General features: G+C 31.7%; 1 pseudogene; it reads right to left on the minus strand.

The window, feature by feature from the left end:
• On the minus strand, positions 1 to 14,153 carry LOC105787047 (uncharacterized; annotated as a pseudogene).
• Positions 14,154 to 22,109: the final 7,956 nt, after the last annotated feature.

Here is a 22,109-nt window from a genome sequence, read left to right on the forward strand (position 1 = left end):
TATCTAAGTAATTCTTCAATTGCACTTAACAAAGACATAAAGCATTAAGGTTCTTTTACATTTCTCCAAGCTCAAGCACGTTGAATACTAAACTACAACAAAAATTAATAAACATGAAATGACAAGAAAGAAAGAGCATCACCATTGTCAATGGAGATTCCCATTAAATTTGTAGTTTCTAAAGGTCACTTTCTCAATACAGGAAAATTCTCAGGACATGTATCATTCTTGTGATTTCATGCCAACCCAGCTCCACCAAATCTTTAAACTTGCATCTACAATAGGTATGGTGGAGAAGTACTCACATGCATCTCTGATTATGCACTTATTAGCCATCAAGTTGAATTTTTATCAGTATTGCCTTCTTACTATGTTTTAGAAGAATACTCCTTTTTCTCCATGATCTGCTGGATAGCTTCTTGATATCCTTCTATGAAACTCTTAAGAGCATCTCTATATGCAGAAGCTCTTGTCATGTATAACCTCTGCAAAGCAAGCTTCAAAGTCTCCATCCCTCATCTTTCAGCAATCGCTATTAAATCATTTCCATAGACAACATCAAAATAATGTAAAATTCAACAAGATAAACTATAATATCAGGAAAATAAGAGAGAGAAAAGGGTGAGATGAGAGAAATTTGGCCTAAAAAATTTTAGTTGAAAAAGAGAAGCTGTACCAATAAGGTAAATGGTAACAAAATAAGTAGAAAATTATTATGAGTTAAAAAATTTTCTTTCTAAAATAAATTAAAGAAATATATTAAGATGTTCAGAAAATAGAATACTGGTAGATGGCACATCGTTCTATCATTCTTCAGAATGATACCAAAAAGAAGAAAAAACGGTACCTAGGTAGCATAAGATAACGGTATGATCGTCATGGTAATGGCTCTAGACAATGAAACCCAGATAACTATGTAACACCCCCAACCCGTATCCCTTGTTGGAACCGGGTTATCAAGCATTACCGGAGTTTACAGATCAAACAGATAGAAATTTCAACATTTCATATAACATAATATTAAAGCCATAAAACAATCAAACTCATATATATTGTCCCTTATTTGAGCCATCGAGGCCCAAAATACGTGTTAGAAACAAGTCGGGACTAATTCGGAAACTCAGAGAATTTTTCGAAAAATATTAAAAATTTTCAAAGCTGTAGGGTTCACACGGTCGTGTGGTCAGGCCGTGTGACTCACACGGTCAAGAGACACACCTGTGTCTTAGACCGTGTGGACCGTGTGGGCATTCGAAATAGGGATACACGACCATGTCCCTGCCTGTGTTTATACCCGTGTAACTTTTTGACTTATGTCACACGGCCAAGCCACACACTCGTGTTCCAGGCCGTGTACCCTTTCGAAATGGCCTTGCACGCTTGTATGTTAGCTGTGTGTCTCACACGACCCAGCCACATTCCCGTGTGTCTGGCCGTGTGGACTCCAAATATACCTTAAACAACAAGTTTACCATTCCCTGCAAGCTTAGACAATAAGCAACTAAAAAATCATTCGTTTAACCAATTCAAAACACAATCAAACACATCCAAATCATATCAAACAAACGTCCTAGGTGCCTAACCAATGTACCCTCATAGGTACCACAATTATATCATCATTTCATATCATTAAAACATCATTCAAATCATCATTATAAGTCATGCCTAATTCAATTTATTTTGCCTTATTCATGAACACTTAAACATTAACTTAATTTCATATGTTTATATATATATACCAAACTAACATTATATTTATAACCTTATTTACAAATAATTCACAAAATAACTATTATTTAGACACCCTAGGTACATACCGACACATTGCAAAAGGATAAACATTTCTTGCAAATTTCACTTTAAAATAAATTTAACTCCCTATTTTCACTTAAATCCCTAAATTTCAAAAGTTTCACAATTTAGTCATTATTAATCAAAATTTACAATTTATTCTACAATTTAATCCTTTTTATTTCTAGCTTAAAATCTATCAATTTAATCCCTAATACTAAAATTATTCAACATTAAAACATTTAAAAACTCAAGAATTGCTAAAATTTCAACATGAGTCGAGTAGTATTTAATACCGAGATTCCAAAAACATAAAAATTACAAGAAAAAGAGACTAAATTGACTAACCAATTGAACTTGGAAATTTTAAAACCTTAAAGCCCTTCGTCTCCTTCTTTATCCCTTTTCTTTCTTTTTCTTTCTGTTTCGTTTTGGTTTTCTATTCCTTTTTCTTTCTTTTTTTTTATTTGTTTGTTTTATTATTCTTATAATATAATATATATACTTAAATATTAAGTAACATATTATAATATATTTTAACTTAAAATTCTATAATAATTTCACCCTTATGTTGCCTCATTTATAAACTATGGCAAAATTTCTTCTTTAGTCCTTTTAATTTTTCTTTAATCTATAATTCAACTTTCACCCTATATGCAATTTAGTATTTATACCTAATTATTCTTAATTCTGCAAATTCACTTAAACAAAACCTAATTAACTACACAACTAACTTCGTAAATATTTAATATTTACAAGTTCAATTAACGAAAACGAAGTCCCAAAAATGTGTTTTCTGACACCTGCAACTATCGAGTCGTTACAAACTAAGACTGCTAGAAGATAAACAATAATTTAATATCTTCCTTAACAACTAAACCTTTGCCTGGTGAAGAAGGGATTGACCAAAAATATGCCAGTGGAAGTGTAAAATATAAGACTTGAACACAGGTGCCAACAATATAATAAAACAAAATGCAGTCACAGATGACTTTGAGCAGCAAGAGGAAAAAGAAATCAATGAATAAATTCCATGCTACCTCCAGACAAGTTCTACTAAAGAAGGAAATTGAAATGAAAACCTAACTGACCTCAAGCATTACGAGACTTTGTTTATTGACCTCCATAAGATGTCTCAAGCACGAATCTAACGGTTTATTGCACATATAATATGCCGTATATTTTGCAAGTCATGCTATATACTTCTTGATTCATTACAGACAACTTATACATCTGAACATTTCAAGATAAGAAACCACAAAGTAAAGTTCCTCACCAATATCCTCCAAGGTCGAAGGTTCTATCTCTGTACTCCTATTCTTATCTCCATTGGATTTACCTTTAATCCCATCATCCTTCTTATAATCGTTTGGTCTAAGATCAGGACCAATATCTCTTACCCAACTTGCAGTATAAAGCCTAGAGGCCTCCTTCAAGACCTGAAGAAGGATGACAGGTTTTTACTAATTATATACTAAAAATAAATGCCTCTTATTCCCTAATGCATAGGCAAATAATAGGCTCTTGAGCATTATTTGACATTAAAGTGGTTAAGTTAACCATCAAGTCAGCAAAACAGTACATAAAAATCATTTGATCATTTCAATATCCCAATGATCTAATTTCCACCCTGATCACCAGCTAGCATCTGTGAGATTTCAAATTTCCATTATGCTTCTTTAAAATTTGTTAAATGGAACAAAAGCAAAAAAAAAAAATTATAGAAAGGAAGTGGTAATATCATCATATTTGAGTAGAATCGCTAATAGTTTAAACGTAAAGTACTTCCAAACATATGTTCTTGATTTAAAGTAAAAAAAACCATGCTTTTTTTCTTCCAAAAAAAGGCTTCAGAGTTCTAAAATGTTTTGCTTACAGTAATAGCAATGACGCAAAAAAAAAAAAATACAAACCAAGCTCACTATAATGTTTTACTATGATGGAGAAATGAAAGAGCCATGCTCTTTAAACTGGAAGTAATATCTAAACTACAATCCAGTACTAATATAGTTTCTCCATCACATAAACCATCAAAAAATACAATTATATAAAGGAAAAGGGGAAACCCAAAATCTAACAGCATTCACCATTAAAACCCAGAAATCAATAAGCAAACAAAACTCTTACTGTGGAAGAGAAATTGGAAAAGAAAAGTACCAAGAAGCGCTTGTGCCAAGTCAATTTGCGGTACTTCTTTATGTAGGGAGGATTAGGCAATGAAGAAGGGAAAGCTATTTCTTTGAGATCATATCGAACATAGTCATACAGCTTCCTGCACACAACTTTTACCTTTATTTTAGGTTGATATAAGAGATACCCAATTTGATTAAGCTAATGAATTATCTTTGTTGTTCCACGGTCTAAATATTTAGGGGAAGCAAGCTATTAACAGGGTTCAGCGGTACTGAATCCTGAGTGCTTTTGATTTATTTAATTTTCTATTTTTAACCTTTTCAAGGTTTTTAGGCGCTAGCTCAGATTTGGGAAGGTAAGTTGTTTGGTCCTGCTTAGATCAAAGATAAGGAAACCAAAATTAAAGCATGGAAAATAAACAAAATTCAAACAAAGAAGAAAAAGAGGTAATGCTTTCTTTAATATCAAAAGACGATAATAAAATAAATAGATGAGGATTTTGATTTATCACAGCCAGAAAAACTTGAGTTGCTAAACTAAACTTTAGGAACGAAGAAAATGAAAAATAAAGTAAAAGAACTACAGACAATTGGTAATGGGAAATGGTGTTTAGGGCTTTGTAAATGGAGAAGGTAGTGAACATGGAGGCTGTAGTTGAAACTGCAAAAATGAGATGATGATGAAACAATGAGGGCAAAAATGAAAAAAAATAATCTTTTTCAACATTTCTACCATGCTCTGAATGGTAATTCAGAGGGTGAGGCAAATAATGCTATTTCGCCTCTATTCAGTGTTTAGTGGGAATAGAAAACTAAACAGCAACATCCGTAATAGACATTTCATTGAACCAAACGAGGGTTTATGCAGGCCCATGGAATTGAATTGTAATGGCTATGCCATTACATAGAACCAAACAAGGTGTTAGTGTAACCTCTCATCTTCAAAAAGTATCCTTAACACGCACAAAAGGAAACCTTTAGCATTCTGAACCACCCGTCACGTCATCCGCAACTAGTGCCACCCATTAAGACTATATCCGGATAGTCTCGAGATAAGTCACTTTGTAACTTACCTCTTGACTAGGGACAATTTTTATACCCTTACCCCAGCTTCGACACGTGTGTCCCCTGTAGGTTTTAAATGTTACAAGTCAGGTAGTTATACGACCTAGCACATGGCTTGGCACATGGGCGTGTGAGACCATTTCGAGTGTTACACGGCTTGGCACATGGGTATGTGGCTTGACCGTGTGATCCAACTCAAAGAGTTAAATGGGCACAGACATGGGTTGGGACACGGCTGTGTGTCCCTACTTCGATTGTTACACGGCTTGAGACATGGACGTGTGTCTCAGCCGTGTGACTGGCCACATAGCCGTGTGACCTCTACAATTTTAACTTTTTTAACATTTTTCTCAATGTTCCAAATGTTTTTGATTTAGTCTCGAATTGTTTCTAAAGTGTTTCTAAGGCCTCGATGGCTCGATTAAGGGACGATATGTATGTATTTGAATGGAATTTGCTATGCTTAATGAAATGTTTGGAAATGAATATTTTTATGTTATGGTTTTATAGTAATACTCTGTAACCCTATTTTGACGACGGATACGGGTTAGGGGTGTTACATTTAATAGTATCAGAGCTATGATTTAGTCAGTTTTCGGACTGAACGTAGCATGTATGAAGTTTAGAAATACATGTCTTATATAACCTGTGATAGTGTGATGTTTCCTGACTCTGATGAGATTTGTTTGACTTTTAGACAGAGATATTTTCCAACCGAGATAATTTCGATAATATTGAAACCGATACTCAAGTATCTGAATTAAAAGTTGCTTTTGATGAGTAGAAACTCATAAAGGTTAGAGTAGATATTCATAGTGTTTACGTTAATAATGAATGTTATGTTATGTGTATTCTTGAGAGTTAAATTTTGTGGCATTACGATCTCCACCCCTTTGTTATTAAAATTTTATACTTCGGCATAAGCGAGAAGCTGAAGAGTTCATCGATTGAATGAGTGATAATGTGGTCAGAGTCGAGAATTGGTTAACAAGTAAAGAAGAAATTATTCACTAGTATTCGACTTCATCAGGGATGATATCTAAAAAAAAGGGTTAATCGGGATTTCTTCTGAATTGAGTTCTTTAGTGGAGTGGAATAATGTGGGATCATCAATGACTTTAGTAGTCAGTGGGATAGTGTTCAAATTGAAAATATATCTGAATGCAGCTGTAATGGCCAAGTGTCTTACAACGATCTCCTCTGGGTATTCTATATGTTCTTTTATCCGCAGAGACATGCAATTGTTTATCTTCAGATGTGATTCTTATTATATGGAAATGCTGACTAACCATAACGTTAAGTAGAGGTATTGTTAGTCCGGTTGATTAATGATCGACATTGCTTTATTTCTCTTTGGCATTTTTTCCTATTATGTTCGGTAGAAGATTCGACAATAAGTGTAACAACCTATTTCTTTAAAGTGTGAGAACAATGGTTTTGGGGCCACAAATTTGATGTGTGGATCCGTAAATATTATTATTTAATATTTACAAATCTTATATGGTGCGTTGATAAAAATTTGATTTAATGATTTGTGATAAATGGAATTTTAGAAAATGAGGTATCGGGACCTCGTTTTTATAAACCGAGCAGTAAATTTTTTTATAAATATTTACGGAGTGTTATTAAGGTTGTATTAAAGTTTCGTTGAGAAATTTTAATATTTAGATAGTTAATTAATTGAAAAGGACTAAATTGTAAAAGCTACAAAATTGAATTTTATTTGCTAAATGAGTTAAATAGAATTATTGAAGGGATTTAAATGGCAATATTTCCATATACAATTATGATTGACGGTGAGTAAGTGGTTTTAGTTGTTTAAATTAAAGTTTATAATTAAAATAACATTAAATTAATAAATAAAACATAAAAATAAGAAAAGAAAAATTCCATTCTTTTTCATTCTTCTCTCCCACCGAATGAGCCACCATGGAAGGAAATATTGGAAGCTTCAAATGCTTTAAAAATTTGGCCTTCTTGCATGGTAGGAAATCTAAACCCATTTTTAGTAATTTTTATGTTTTTGAGATCGTTGCAACTAGGTTCAGCTAGCTCGTACCTTCGTTTTTAAAATTGTTAAAGATTTTGAATGTTACCATTGATGAATATTTGTGATTTTAGATGTTAAATGATGAAATTAGAGTATTATTTTTGATTTATAAGTATTTTGTTAAGTGATTTTGATGAATTTAACAATTAAGGATTAAATTGTTGAAATAGTAAAAATACAAGAACTTGGTGTGAAATTGTTGCAAAAATAGGCTGAAATTGAAGCTATCAATATTTGGCTGATATGAATTTTCAATAAAATGGTTAAATCGCATGTTTTAGGCTCGAGACTAAATTGAATAAAAGTAAAATATTAGGGTAATTTTGTAAAAATTCAAAAATAACTAAATTGCATAAAATAAATTGTTTTACCATCTAAATTAATAAATTGAATAAAATTATTAATTTAAATCAAGATTGAGTGGAAAATTGAGGAGAATGAAAGATTACCAAAAAGCCTCTGTAATTTAGTTAGGTAAATTCGTAACTTGATTAAATTAATTAATTTTGGTTTTGATTGTTTTATATCTAATTGTTTATATATGAATTGAGTTTATTGTCTTGAAGGAAAATGATTAAGACCATCGTTGAAAGGCACTATGGCACTATACCAGAGAATAAATAAGACCATAGTTGAAAGACACTATGACACCATACTAGAAATGAGTAAGACCATGACTGAAAGACGTTATGGCATCACGATTCTATTGAGTAAGATCATGACTGAAAGATGTTATGGCTTCACAAATTTATCAAGTAAGACCATGACTGAAAGACGTTATGGCGTCACAATTCTATTGAGTAAGACCATAGCTGAAAGACGCTATGGCTTCACGAATCAAACGAATAAGACCATAGTTGAAAGACACTATGACAACACGACGAAAAATGAATAAGACCATGGTTTAAAGACACTATGGCATCAAGACAAGAATAAATAAGACCATGGTTGAAAGACACCATGGTACACTCTGATCATTTGATATTCAGGTAACACGTTTCAAGTGAGGTATGTATCGTAAGTATGAATACGAGTTGAATGGTTGACTAGTATAATCTGATAATGTATGCTAATGCCTTGGTGTAATTATATATTCTTATTATGTCTATAAATACATTAAATCGTGATGTTGTAGTGTGTTTAGAGAATTAAATGGTTACTTGAGTATTTGTCTAATATTTGATGTTATTTCATTTGATTCAACGAGCATGAAAAGGAAAGGAATGGTAAGTATTCAAATGACTTATATCATGAAAACTATGTAAAGGAATGAAAAGGGTATGTTAAATGAAAGTATGTCTATGTTCATGAAATTGATGGTTTCAAGTGAGGTTATTCATGTTTAATGACTTATGTTAATTTAAGTGAATTATGAACTGATGCACTAACATGGTTTCAAGTGAGGTTATTCATATGTATGTTCAAATGCAAGCATGTATTCTAATTTTATCTAAGTTATTCATATATTATCTAGAGTGCTGGAATGCTTGTATGATCTTTAGTCTTATGTAGTATTTGCCATGAAAATTTGATTTCTTTAGAGATAGACATGTATGAAGGCTTAAGCCTTTGGAATTGACTTAGTAACTTTCTTGAGATGAAATTTTAGGAGGTATAAGAATCTAATATGATATAGGCACACTTTTTTTTGGATCGTTTGAGCCTTTCAAGCCTGCCTTATTAATTTAACCATTGAAACTTAATTTTTGAGCTTAATGGTCTGTTTATTGCAAAGCACCTACATTATAAACCAAATTACCATCTTTTTAAATTTATCCTATGTTTTTGTACCTATCTTAATTGAATTTTTCTTAATGATCAAAGTTTGAGGAAAAATACAAAAGATGTACATGCTCTTCACATGGTTAAAAAAAATGAAAGAATGAAAGAACAAAGGTAAGTTTGTTTAAAAGAAAAAAAAGAAAAGAAAAGTTTTCCCAAAGTGTGAAAGTAAAGGTTGAGCATGAGCTCAAAATAAGTTTGGGAGGTATTCCAAAGACCCAATTGTACGAAGTTGTGATACAGAAAAATCCAAGACAAGTTAGGGTTAAGATGATTGAACCTAAAAATTCACTTCTCTTTATCCCTTCCTTTAGCCTAGCCCCATTACAACCTAAAAAAAACCTATTGATTGGATGATTATACCGACAACATTAGTTGAGAGGAATTACTGAGCTCAACTTATGAAGACAACTAATTAAACCTTGGGACTGCTATGTTTCGTTGATAAAGAAAGCATATTGATTGGTGAATGTTATGTATGACTTTGAAAATGCATGCAAACTATGATTCAAGTTAATATTATGATGTACTTAGTATAAAGTTTGGAAATAATATTTGGATTTGAGCTACTTATCAATTCATATAGACGACAAGACCATGCAAACTGGGTCATGAGGTTAATTATTTGACCTAGTAAAAGATGTACTAAAAGATGGACATGTATACTAAATTATTGGACTGAGAAACCGTCCAACAAGGAGGAATTAAAACCTAGTTTTAGTACAAGTAGATGGCTGCCCAAAAGCAAGCTTTAGGGTATTTAATTGAAGGTCCTTATAGTTGGAAAATAATCAGAAACCAGCCCAACAACTTTGCTGTTGAAATCGTCTACCCTATGACTATTAATAGCCTTGGTTTGAATTCAAAACGAGGAGACTAAGTCATCCCCTTTTCCATGAATTGTGGCCGGCCATATGTGAGAGAAAAGGAAGGAATTTAAATTCTTTTTGTAGTAAACTCTACCCTTTACCTTCACCTATAAATATCATCCCTCACAGTTCATTTCTCTTTTCTCATTAGCATTTCTCTACATTTCATTTCCCTTTTCCTTCCCCTTGCATAGCCACCATCCCCCTTCCATCCTTTAGCCATAAAAGCTTTATCAAAAGCATTATTTGGTCGGCCACCTTGGAACCCTTAGCAAAGAAGCATCGATCAGAACAGAGGAGCGCATTAGTCAGAATATATCTGAAAGGCTGCTGAACTGAATAGAGTTTACTCTTTCTTCTTGTTATTTATTTTAGTTATGTTTGCTTTGAGTTTATTGTTTTTGACATCAACTATGGTATTTTAAATCCTATTTGCTAGGATGATTATGTTAATTTAATAAGATTTATTTTATTCATGTTTAATATGTTTGGGCCTTAATCGATCATGTTTTCAAGTAATATTATGATGTATTTCATTCATACGTGATTGGGTGCATTTAGATCAGCTAAGCGATTCTAACTAGACAACTACTAGTAGACACATAATTGAAAAGTACAATGCTCAATTTAGATCATTAAACCCGACTAAGTTGAGGTTCATAATATCTTTAGTTAGCTCTATTATCTTGTATGGTTTTTAGGTTTATGTGATTAAACTGTTGCAAACGTAAATGTCCCTGTGACCTCGCATAAATGCTAAGAAATCCTCAGTCTAATATGATCAGTAAAATGCATATTTCCCTAAGTAAAAGACCCGAGAGGATTTAATTTTGTTTCCAAACTCGTGAAAGATCAAGTTGCCATGGAATGTTTTTCGAACATTGTTAAGCATGATGAAAATGAATTGAGTTGATTAATATAATTATCCTAGCCTATTTTATGTTGATTGCTTTTTTTGCTAAAACTGTTCATTCATACATTTAGATAATTTACATTTAGATTAAAAATTACATTAGGGATCAATCTTTACATGTAGTTAACTTCACTTAGTCTAAACATCACCATTCAAATTATTGTGTTTTTATACCAAATTGTGAATTTATAATTTTATAAATAATTGATTAACATACACAATCCCTGTGGAGATGATAACTCATTTTACTTACTTAATACTTGAAGGATTGTATACACTTGCAGAAACAACGTTACAGTCAATCACGGTCACTCAACAGGTGAGTTTCACGTGCATATGCAAGTTGTAAAATATATTCAATCACATGATATCATTCAATACCATGTCACGATATACATTCAGAAGACCATGTAGACACTTATAAGATTTAAAAACAAGTCATATAACCATTGGAAACCAATCCGATGAATGGTATAAATAGATATGGATACACGATTAACTATCCATAACACACCAGAACGCTCAAATGAGCCAAGCCAACCAAAAACACACTTGGGCACCACGTGTCAAGCCTGTAGGCTTTATATCCACCCAAGAAACACAACAGGATCACTGTAAATATAACACAATAGTCCGCAACAAATGTTGGACATCAGTATATTCAGTGGAAATTAACAAATCAAAAATAACCATCTAACCGCAAGTCAACCCCGTACCACGCACAAAATAGCTTATTGGCATGTCAATTGTATCTTATCATACGTTCATCCGGGCTCGATATATCATCAGATTAATAATATTGAAATCATTTACTTTCTCAACTCACATCACATTATAATAATTCAATTGTGTCTAAATTATCCAACAACCACAACAAAATATCAAAATAACATTTCAATTTATATTAATTAAACCGTACGAACTTAACAAAGCTAATCTACCGAGACAACGAAAGCTCAATGACTATTCATCAACTGTTCATTTTATTGGTTATTTACTTGTTATTGATCTCTAAATAGTTTGTTTCAATTTAGTAGCTTCAATTTCATTTAATACTCAATTTAGTACATATTTCACCTTATTTACAACTTTTCACTTTTGTCCCAAACTTTTACACTTTATTCAATTTAATCCCTAAGACTACAACAAGAATTTATAACAACTCCAAATTAAAAATTTATTCCCATTAAACCGAATTTATAACAACTCAAAATCAGTCCTTACATGCTAAAATTTCTTGAGAAAATATGCCATACTTTCGTTATTTTCAATTAAATCCCTAAACATAAAAATTATACCAAATTACTTTACAAACTAACTCAAAATCACCATTAAGTTTCCAACCCAAGCATGCACATTAAGAAAACTTCAAGAACATCAATGGTAATTTTTTAAACTCTGATAGTTTCACAAAATAATCCTTATACTAGCTAAATTAAGTTACATCTATCTCAAAAATATAAAAATCACTAAAATTAAATCTAAATTTCATACCATGTAATTGAAAATGCTTTGGCAGAAAGTTTGTTTCTCCTTAACTATGGTGTTTCGGTTCCAAGGTGGAAAGAAAGATGAAGATCATGATTATTTCATCTTTTGTTTCTTTTAATTTGTTTATTAACTAAATTACAGGTTCGCCCTTTTATATAAAAATAAAACTAATTAAATTTCATGTCAATATCCACTAAACTTTCCACTAAAAATGAAAAATGTAAATTTATCACCTAAGGCCCTCAAGTCAAATTTCTAAATCCATTTATTACCTTTAGTTCATAGAACTAACTTTTTTAGCTTTTACAATTTAATCCTTTTTCTTTAATGAACCAATCAAATATTAAAATTTCTAAACTAAATTTTTATATGACACTAATAACCTCATAAATATCAAATAATTAATATTTACAGACTCACACGTCAGAATTGTGGTCTTGAAACCACTATTTTCGAGCAAAAAAAATTAGGCCCGTTTAAAATAATAGACGGGCTTAGGCTCGAACATTCAAGGCCTGAGCTTGGCCCGCTTTTAAGTTTATAATAATTTATATTATGTTATTTTTAAATATGATGTAATTTGTAACATATTGAAAAAATAAATCTATATACTAAATACATAATACCACTCTAATGTAGACATTAAAATAATGTTGTGATGACTAAATATATAATACTATTTTAATCTATACAATAGTTTCAATGTACATCATTGGTGGTTAAATTAACATTCAAAACCATTTGAGAAATTCTGTTCGTGCAGTCTTCACTAAAGCAGTCATAACTTGAGTTCCCAAACTTGGAATCAAGTGATTCAAAGTGCGTTTCGAAGATAAGAGATAAATCTTCAAATACTATTAAGTCATATTAATCTAGAAATGTTTGGATCCCATCTAAAAATTTGTCGCAATTTGACTAATCTTTTCAACTTGAAAATTGACAACTTGGTTGAATTGACTTTAATACATTTCACCCATTCCATGCATGTATCGTTCCTCGTTTCCTCAAAAAGATTCATCCTCACATAATGGATTTGATCGAATCTTGGTTTAATTTTCCTTTGACATGGTTGTTGAACCTTGAGGTAGTGTAAGCCCATCACATCCATGGGACTAAAATTGGGCTTTGAGACTCGTATAACTATTTGCGTACTTGAACTAGTTTAGTTTGTTAGTCTGATTTTCTAAATTTTGTTGCAGCAAATGAACTTTTTTCGAGCAAATGAATAAAACCACTTAAGATTTTTAACAACCTTCTCCTTAAAAAACCATATATTTCTCCTCAAAATTTAACTTTGAAAACCCTCATCCATATTATCTTCATTTTATAGGAAAACCCTGTTACCGGATATGGAACATTTTTGAAAATATTGGAAAAGATTGGACATGACTAACAAATAAATAAAAAAAAGCTTCTAAATTTATTTATTTTTTGAAAATTCTTCCCAATTCCCGAATTTGATTTTACATGATTCTGACATGAAAAAGTTAAGACAAACTGAAATATTATCTCAGGATTTTCGGGATAATCATTAAAACTTTATCGAATTTTTCAATTTTTAATCCGCAGATGGTATTTTTTCTTTATGGTGTGTCATTGAAAGCACCAAAAATAACCTATCCCTAAGAAATAATGAAAAGAATAGTATAAGGGAAGTAGGGTTAAATCCTCAGGGACTGGATCTCTACAACTTCTTGTTCCTCAAAATCCTGGGCACGGTTGTGCCCAAGAAAAACATCTGACCTGGGAAAAAAAATAGAATTAGAAATATGGACGAGTTGAAATTGAATAAATTGAAATTGCAATTGTAAAAAGAAACAGAGTTAAGGGAAGGGGGTTTTCGATTTGAGGGATTCCAGCCTTGGATTCAATCATAGGCTTTTAGGTGATCCTTCTCATGACCGAATAAGCCAGTTCTAGTGGAAGAGGATGCCTACAACCACTAGTTCCACTTAAGTTTTAGCCTTACGATTTAGAGGAACCTGACTCTAGCCAACCGTCACTTCTGTGTGGCCGTCTTACACTAGATCATCATTTCTGAATGGCAAATGCCACGCCATTTCGTTTCTTAGGCTCGACAACCACTGACACAGTAAGTTAGCGAACCGACTATGCAATCTTCCCAAAACATACAAAGCGGCCGCCTTTGCACAAGATGAAAAGATTACTTTTGGAAAGACATGGGCGGAAGCATTAGTCCCGTAATGCGGAGAAATGATGAATACCTATTGAGGAGAGTTAAGTGCAGGTTCTAAGCCTCATGAACTTTTTTGGAGAATTCTTGATAACTTTTAACTAGATGAGTTTAGTGACTCATGCTTTTTGGGAAAAAAAACACAAGTTTAATGGAATGGAATTTTATTGGAAAATAAAATGAACAAAAGCCTAAGAGCCTTAGGGGGAAGGAGTTTTTTTACAAAAGTGATGAGTGAATATTCATGTCACTCTATCCCCTATTTATAGTACATAAAAAAACCTAGTTTGTTCCTATTTAAACTCTAAAAGATAATAAAAGATATAATTTCAATTAAATCTAAACAATATCATAATAATCCTAACAACAATCCTAAAAATAAAATTCAAATTTAAATAAAGTCTTATGTTCATAAATCTCTTCTTTGAATTTTTTCCCCAAGTCTTTTACACTTTGTATTTTCGGCACCACTTCTTTCCTATTTCGCATGCTAACCCGTTTTGTCTTTAACTTCACGCTTTTTGGCACCAAATTTCCTTTTGTCATCAATTTAGTCCTTATAAGATAAAAAACCATAAACAACCCAAATTAGTAGGATCGTACTCAAAATATATATGTAAGTAACACATATGATCAGGAATAAATTTACACTACAGCAAAATAGACTTTTAGCGGCGCTTTCACAAGCGCAGCAAAAAGTGCCGCTATAGACGCCGCCGCTAAGTTTAGCTGCGTTTATGTGAAAAAATGCCGCTAAATATCTTGACCTTTAGCGGCCCTTTTATCACAAACGCCGCTAAAGATCATGACCTTTAGCGGCGCTTTAGTCACAAACGCTACGAAAGAACAAACCTTTAGCGGCGCTTCTCGCAAAAACGCCGCTAAAAACATAACCTTTAAAAATATATATTTTAATCAAATAATATTTATTTTTATGATAAATATTATACTATTTTTTAAATTTGAACTTTAAATATACTTGTTAAGGATAAATAAAAAATATTATTTAAATTAAATTTTCTATGAAAATTTTAACTTTAAAACTAAATATAAAAATTAATGAATTTAGTTTTAGAATTTAAAATAATAAATTAATAACACAATTAAAAATTAGAAAATTTAGATTCCTAGAGTCAAACCATAATGATTTTCTCGTAGAAGGAAGAAACTAAAAGAAAAAGAAAACTATGAATGAAGTAGATATCATAAAAAAAATCCATGAGATGATTTTCTAGCAAAACATTTTAATAAAAAAATCCATGAGATGATTTTCTAGCAAAACATTTTTACATGATTAGTTCATAAAATACACATCTTCATTACACAAGAGAAAGGACATTACATATCTAAAAGGACATAAAAGGCTTTGCACAAATAGGATGAAAAAGCTAGAAAGGAGGTACAAAATTGTACATCTTTATCAAGTAGGAAGAAGTTCTGCGCAGCTGTTCCTGCATTTCCTGTCATCCTTACAACAGCTTGAACAACCATGCTGAGAACACCAAGCCCTGCACTGGAAGCCAGAAAGAAAAGTTTTTATGAGAAATAAAGCAGTAAGGGAATGGATGCAAGGAGCCGTAGAAAAATTATGGTGAAAGACTGAAAGACCAAGCTTTATAAGTCAGCCAAATACCTTCCAGCTCCCACCACAACAATCTTGTGGTTTGGAAAATCATCCAAAGATCGACCTTGTGCTGTTACAGTTCCTAACAATCCAACAAGTGCAACTCCAGCAGTTCCCTAAGAGAATTAAGTAAGCACAACTTTCTAATATTGGTGGCATTCATAGTGATGCTTAGGGGTGAGTATTCGATCGAATCGAATCGAATCGAAAATTTTCGAGTTAATCGAGTTTTCGAATCTCATTTTATCATCCTAACTTTATCTGAAGTTTTCTCGAATCGAGTCGAGTGAGATGGAATTCGAATCGAATCGAATATATTTGTTCGAGTTAAATTTTAAAAAATAATTTTGGGTCCTTGTAACCATTGTCACCCATTGTAATAAAATTTGTCCACCTTAATCAAAATTTTTATTAACTTTCATCACTTCATAATTTATTTATTAATTTTTATATACTGGTTAGCTTCTTTGCTTGCTTAGTTGTTTCAATTATCTTCAAATTCTTGTCACTATGTATTTTAGAATTAAAAATATATTAAATGTAAAAATATGATTTTTAATAAAAGTTATTTTAAAAATAAAATGTGAAATTGATACCAATATAAAATTTTAACACGAATATTTTATGGCATAATTAATAATTCAATTTTAATATAAATATTCAATATGACTAAACAATTCAATAATATAAATAATATAAAATGTGAAATTTAATTTAATAATATAAATAGTAGATATAAATAAAATTATTACTATTTATGTTTAGTGATTGTTTTGGATAATTTTGATTTTTTATTTGAGAGTAAAGGGTGATAAGTAAAAGTTTAGGGGAAAAATAAAAAGTTTTGGAGAATAAAAGTTTGAGGGAAAGTAAATAGAGGGAGTAAAATTTTGGAGGGAAAATATTAAAAAAAAATTGGAGGGGGGATGGTTTGGGATAGATGGGAGGTGGGATGGGAAGTGAATAAAAGTTTTAGGGGAAAAGTGGGAGGGAGTAAAAATTTTGGGGGAAAATAAAAGGTTTTGAGAGTTTTTGGGAGTAAAATTTTGAGAAAAAATAAATGGGAGAGTAAAATTTTGGTGGGAAATGGATTTTGGGTAGATTGAGGGGTTGGGAGGGGAGGGGAGTAAAAGTTTTGGGGGGAAAATGGGAAGGAGTAAAAGTTTTGAGGGAAAAGTAAAAAGGTTTGGGAGTTTAGGGTAAAAATGTAAAATATTATAGTTTGATATTTGAATTATTCGAATTATTCAAGTTATTCGAATTCGAAAACTCAACTCGATTCGAACTCAAAATTCGAAAAAAAAATTTGACTCGAATAACTCGATTCGTTTAACTCGAAATTTGAATTTTTTTTCGATTTTTTCGAGTCGAATCGAGTTTTGCTCACCCCTAGTGATGCTACAGCAATCTAAGTTACACTAGAATCTAATCCTATCCATAAAAGTAGCAACTTGCTGGGCCAAGTGCTCACCTGTAAGTCATCATTAAACATGCAAAACCTTTCCCGATAGCGTTTCAGAGTTTCAAAGGGCCACTTCATTTGAAAATCCTCAAACTAAATTTTTTTTATTTTATCTGTTAAAAATTATTAGTTAAGTCATTTTATAAATTTCTATTAAAGATTAAGACGTTAATCATAATTTTATATTATTAATTTTCGATCTAATCTCCATTTTATTAGAGATATTTCTTCCTAACTAAAATATAACTATTTTGCTAGATGTTCGATGTGGAATGATTTTAGTTTTTGTATTTCATTTTTATTTGTTATAATTTGGTCTTATCAAAAATAGATAGTTACCTATCCATAACCCCTAACCCTTAATCCTTAACCTCTAACCCCTAACCCTTCTTTTATAATTATATAAGAACTTAATTAATATATAAGTTAAAAAATACTAATTAATCTAAACCTTAAACCCTAACCTGCCCGAGTCTCTAAACCCTAAACCACTAACTACTAACCCCTAAACCTTATTTAATATATAAATTTAAAAACACTAATTAATCTAAACCCTAAACCCTAACCCAAATCCCTAAATCTTATTTGATATAAATTAAAACACACTAATTAATCTAAACCCTAAAGCCTAACTTGACACTGAATCCATAAACCCTAAATCCTTAACTCTTAATCTCTAATCCCTAACCCCTAAATCACAACCCTTAAACCAGAATCCCTAATCCATAATCCCTAACTCCTAAACCGACCTTAAATCCTAAATTAACCATATACCCTAAACCATATATATTAAACCCTAAACTATAATGATAATTAATTAAATATTTTAAAATTAATACTATCGTATCTTTTACAATTATATATGAAATTATTTAATATATAAATTAAAAATCAATCAATCATGTACCTAAAAATTTTTAAAATTATTTTAAATAATAGTATTTTAATTTTTTTCATTTTAACAAATATTTTCTATATTTTTATTTCAAATTATTTCTACGTGTCATTATTTCAAATTTATCCATTTTAACAAATATTCAATTAAAATGAATTGAATTTTAATTAATATAAATAAACAAGTTAAATAGTAAATAATCAGATAAAATGTTTTAGCGGTGCTTTTTCAAAAACGCCGCTAAAAGCCGAGCATTAGCGGCGATTTTTAAAAATGCCGCTAAAGATCTGAGCATTAGCGACGCTCTTCCAAAAGCGCCGCTAAAGCTCTGAGCATTAGCAGCGAAAACACCACTAAAGCCCAGGGCATTAGCTACGCTTTTTTAAAAACGCTGCTAAAAGCCCGATCATTAGTGGCACTTTTTCAAAAACGCCGCTAAAGCCCCGAAAGTTTAGAAAATGATGCCGTTGGGCTTAAGTTTTTTGCGGCGTTTTTCCAAAAAACGCCGTTAATGCTCGATCTTTAGCGGCGTTAGTTGGAAAGCGTCGCTAATACTCGATTTTTAGCGGCGATTTTTAGCGGCGTTTTTTGTCCAAACGCCGCTAAAAGCCTGTTTTGGTGTAGTGAGGTATGTCATTTTAGAGTATTATCGTATTCCCCCTACTTAGCCCCTGCTTGCCCTGAAAAATGGATCCTATCCTTTGTGTAATTTAGATTTTACCATGAAAGAAATATCACTGCAAAGTTTTATAAAAATTAGGCATAATGCATATGAAAATAAAGAGAACCTTTAGCTTGCTTTAAGTAAAACCAAAAAGTACTCCAACTTAACCAGACAAAAATTAAATCGACTTGGATTATTTCATTAAACTTAGATAATTTACTAAACTTACCAAGACACCCTATTTGTTCCACCCTTAGTCCCCAAATGTAATTATCATTTTCCTTCATTTTATTTATTTAGTTTTATTTTTTGATGCTTAAGAATGTATTGACCCTTTTGACGTAAAGTGGAATGACAACCAAGTATTCCACCCCGGTTACTCAGCCCAACATACTCCTAATTTATTATATTATATGTATATTTTTGGTTTAAGAATATATTGGCCCTTTTAACGTGAAGTGGAATGACAACCCAAGCACCCTACGCCAGTTACTTAACCCAACACACTCTTAAATTTTTTTCCCGGTTAGCAGAGTTTTACCTAACACGTCACACAATCTTTTTACGCGAAGTAGGATGACAACCCAAGCACCCTACCCTGGTTACTCAGTCAATCACCTTTTAAACTATGCTCATATACACAGAATTATCAGATTTCATATTATTTTATTCTTTTAATGAAACAAAACTTTAATTTTGGAGGACTAGGAAAAACAATCAAGTGTCAAAAATAAGTTTTGGCAATTACTTACTAGTCATGAAAATAAATTTAACATACATTTGTATTAAATATTCTCTTTGTATTTAGACTTAATTGATTTTACTATAAGTAAGATAATATTAACTTCATTAATTATAATTATTTTAGCCTTATAGAAATAAAACAGTGGATATGAAATCAATATAGTAAAATCATAACTAACTCAGTGGACAAGAGTCATGCTTTCAGGTCAAAAAAGGGTAATTCTTAGTCAAAATATTGGGCATGAAAAGGGGCATGATATACTAAAAAAATAAATGTGGGCAAAAACAACCACAAGGCAACAACAATAGTAACATAATAGAAGAAACAACAAATAAAATAACAGAAATAATGAGGAATGTCTCCCCCTACTTAAATCACATTGCCCTCAATGTGAAAATAATATTAACAAATATGATGAAATAGAAAGGGTTTAGAACACTCCCCATGTCGTTTTCGTTACTATTTTCGCCACTCGTTTCTAAATTTAATTTTTTATTTCCTCGATTCTCCTAAACGTAAGAAGAGAGATAAAATCTATTAACATGTAAGAAAATAAAGAAAATAAAATATATAAAAAATAAAATTGGGTTGACTCCCAACAAGCACTTGTTTAACATTGTTAGCTTGAGACCTCAACTAGTATTGGGGCTGTTCCAGCTAAATTCTTTCAATCGTATGGGATTAGAAATTCTCCTTTTTTACCACATCCAACATATTTGGGTTCAATCGTCTTTGCGCCTCTTGCTATGGTTTCGTATTTTCCTCCAAGAAAATTTTATGTGTGCATGTCAAGGGGTTAATTCCTTTTAAGTCGGTAAAGATCTCACCATTCTCTTAAAATGTACACTTGAGATTCTCGAGAAGTGATTTTAATTCTAGATCTAGATCTAGTGCCTGTACAATAGAAGGTAGAAGTTTAATATTCATAGGAGCCGATAATTCATTAACAGATTCGAAAATAGATTCTGAATCAAAATTATTATCAAACAATGTTTCAAGTTTATCTTCATAAGGTGACTCAAAAGTTTCTTCTACTATTGAGTCAATTATGTCGACACGGTTTACGTTTAAGATTTCACTAGGGTAACTAATAGCGTCGTAAACGTTAAACTTTACGATCTCCCCTTCAAACTCCATCGTGAAGGTTCTGCTATGCACGTCAATCTCAATACTTGTGGTACTAAGGAAATGTCACCTCAACAAGATATCCAAAGACCCAAGAGCGTTGTCCTTTTCTATTTTCACCACATAAAAGTCCGTAGAAAAGATAAGTCTGTTGACTTTCACTAATACGTCCTCAAAGACTCCTTTGGGATGCACAATAGACATGTCTGCTAAGTGAATGATAACACCTGTTTTCATAAAAAACCCCACGTTAAGTGATTCATAAGTGAGAAAATACATTACATTTATGGAGGCCCCTAAATCACACATAGTTTTTTTAATTCCTAAGTGGCCTATTTTGTATGGTATTGCAAACATGTCTCTGTCTTTAAATTTTATTGGCATTCTCTGCTACAACACTGCAGATACATTTTCACTAACACTTACTCTTTCATTTTCAGTTAATTTTTGCTTGTTGGTGCAAAGCTCCTTAAGGAACTTGGCATATCGTGGAATTTGTTTGATGGCATCCAATAATGGTATGTTGATCTTGATGTTTCTGAATGTTTTGAGGATTTCTTTTTCCTCCTTACCTTTCTGATGTTAGTTCTGTTAAACCCCCACAGCGCAGCGAAAAAATAAAACATCTGGTGATCCTAACCATGGATCCATGTATGGGGAACGAATCGGGCTGAAATAAAGGTTTCGAAATTATTGAATCTTTATTCTAAGTAGACAGTGACACCTCAGTAACGAGTAATCTGATCTACTATCGAACCAAGCCACAATCTATCGTGACTTCGGCCTCTACGTAATCCACCCAGTTGACAATGAACGGAAGGAATCCCCAAAACTGTTTTGGAAAAGACTTTGCTTTGACAGCTGCTAGACCCACCATGCAAAGAAAAAATATGATTTTATATCTATTTTAGGGTTTCTAGAAATTAAATAAATATAACGATGTTTTTAAACCGAAAATTATAATTATATTAATTATAATAATGATTTTGGTAAACTATATATTTATTTAAATTTATATACGAACCAAATTCATGTTCTTATTATGCGCACAACAACCTTGTACATATAATGTATTCGATATTTGATTACCCAGTTAAATTAATTCTATAATTAATTTAATTCAAGCGACAACCAAATACAATACCAACTATGTTTTATTCCGTTCATTTCAACTATAGGGTGTGAACTTGTAGGTTTTTGTAACGTTAGCAGTAATACTAGAATGATTCCAATGTTACAAACAATAAGTGGCACCTAGCAATGCATCATTGCTACCTAAGTCACAAGAAATCATGATTCGGCATAAC

Source organism: Gossypium raimondii, chromosome 1, assembly GCF_025698545.1.
Source record: "Gossypium raimondii isolate GPD5lz chromosome 1, ASM2569854v1, whole genome shotgun sequence".
In the NCBI taxonomy this organism is placed as follows: domain Eukaryota; kingdom Viridiplantae; phylum Streptophyta; class Magnoliopsida; order Malvales; family Malvaceae; genus Gossypium; species Gossypium raimondii.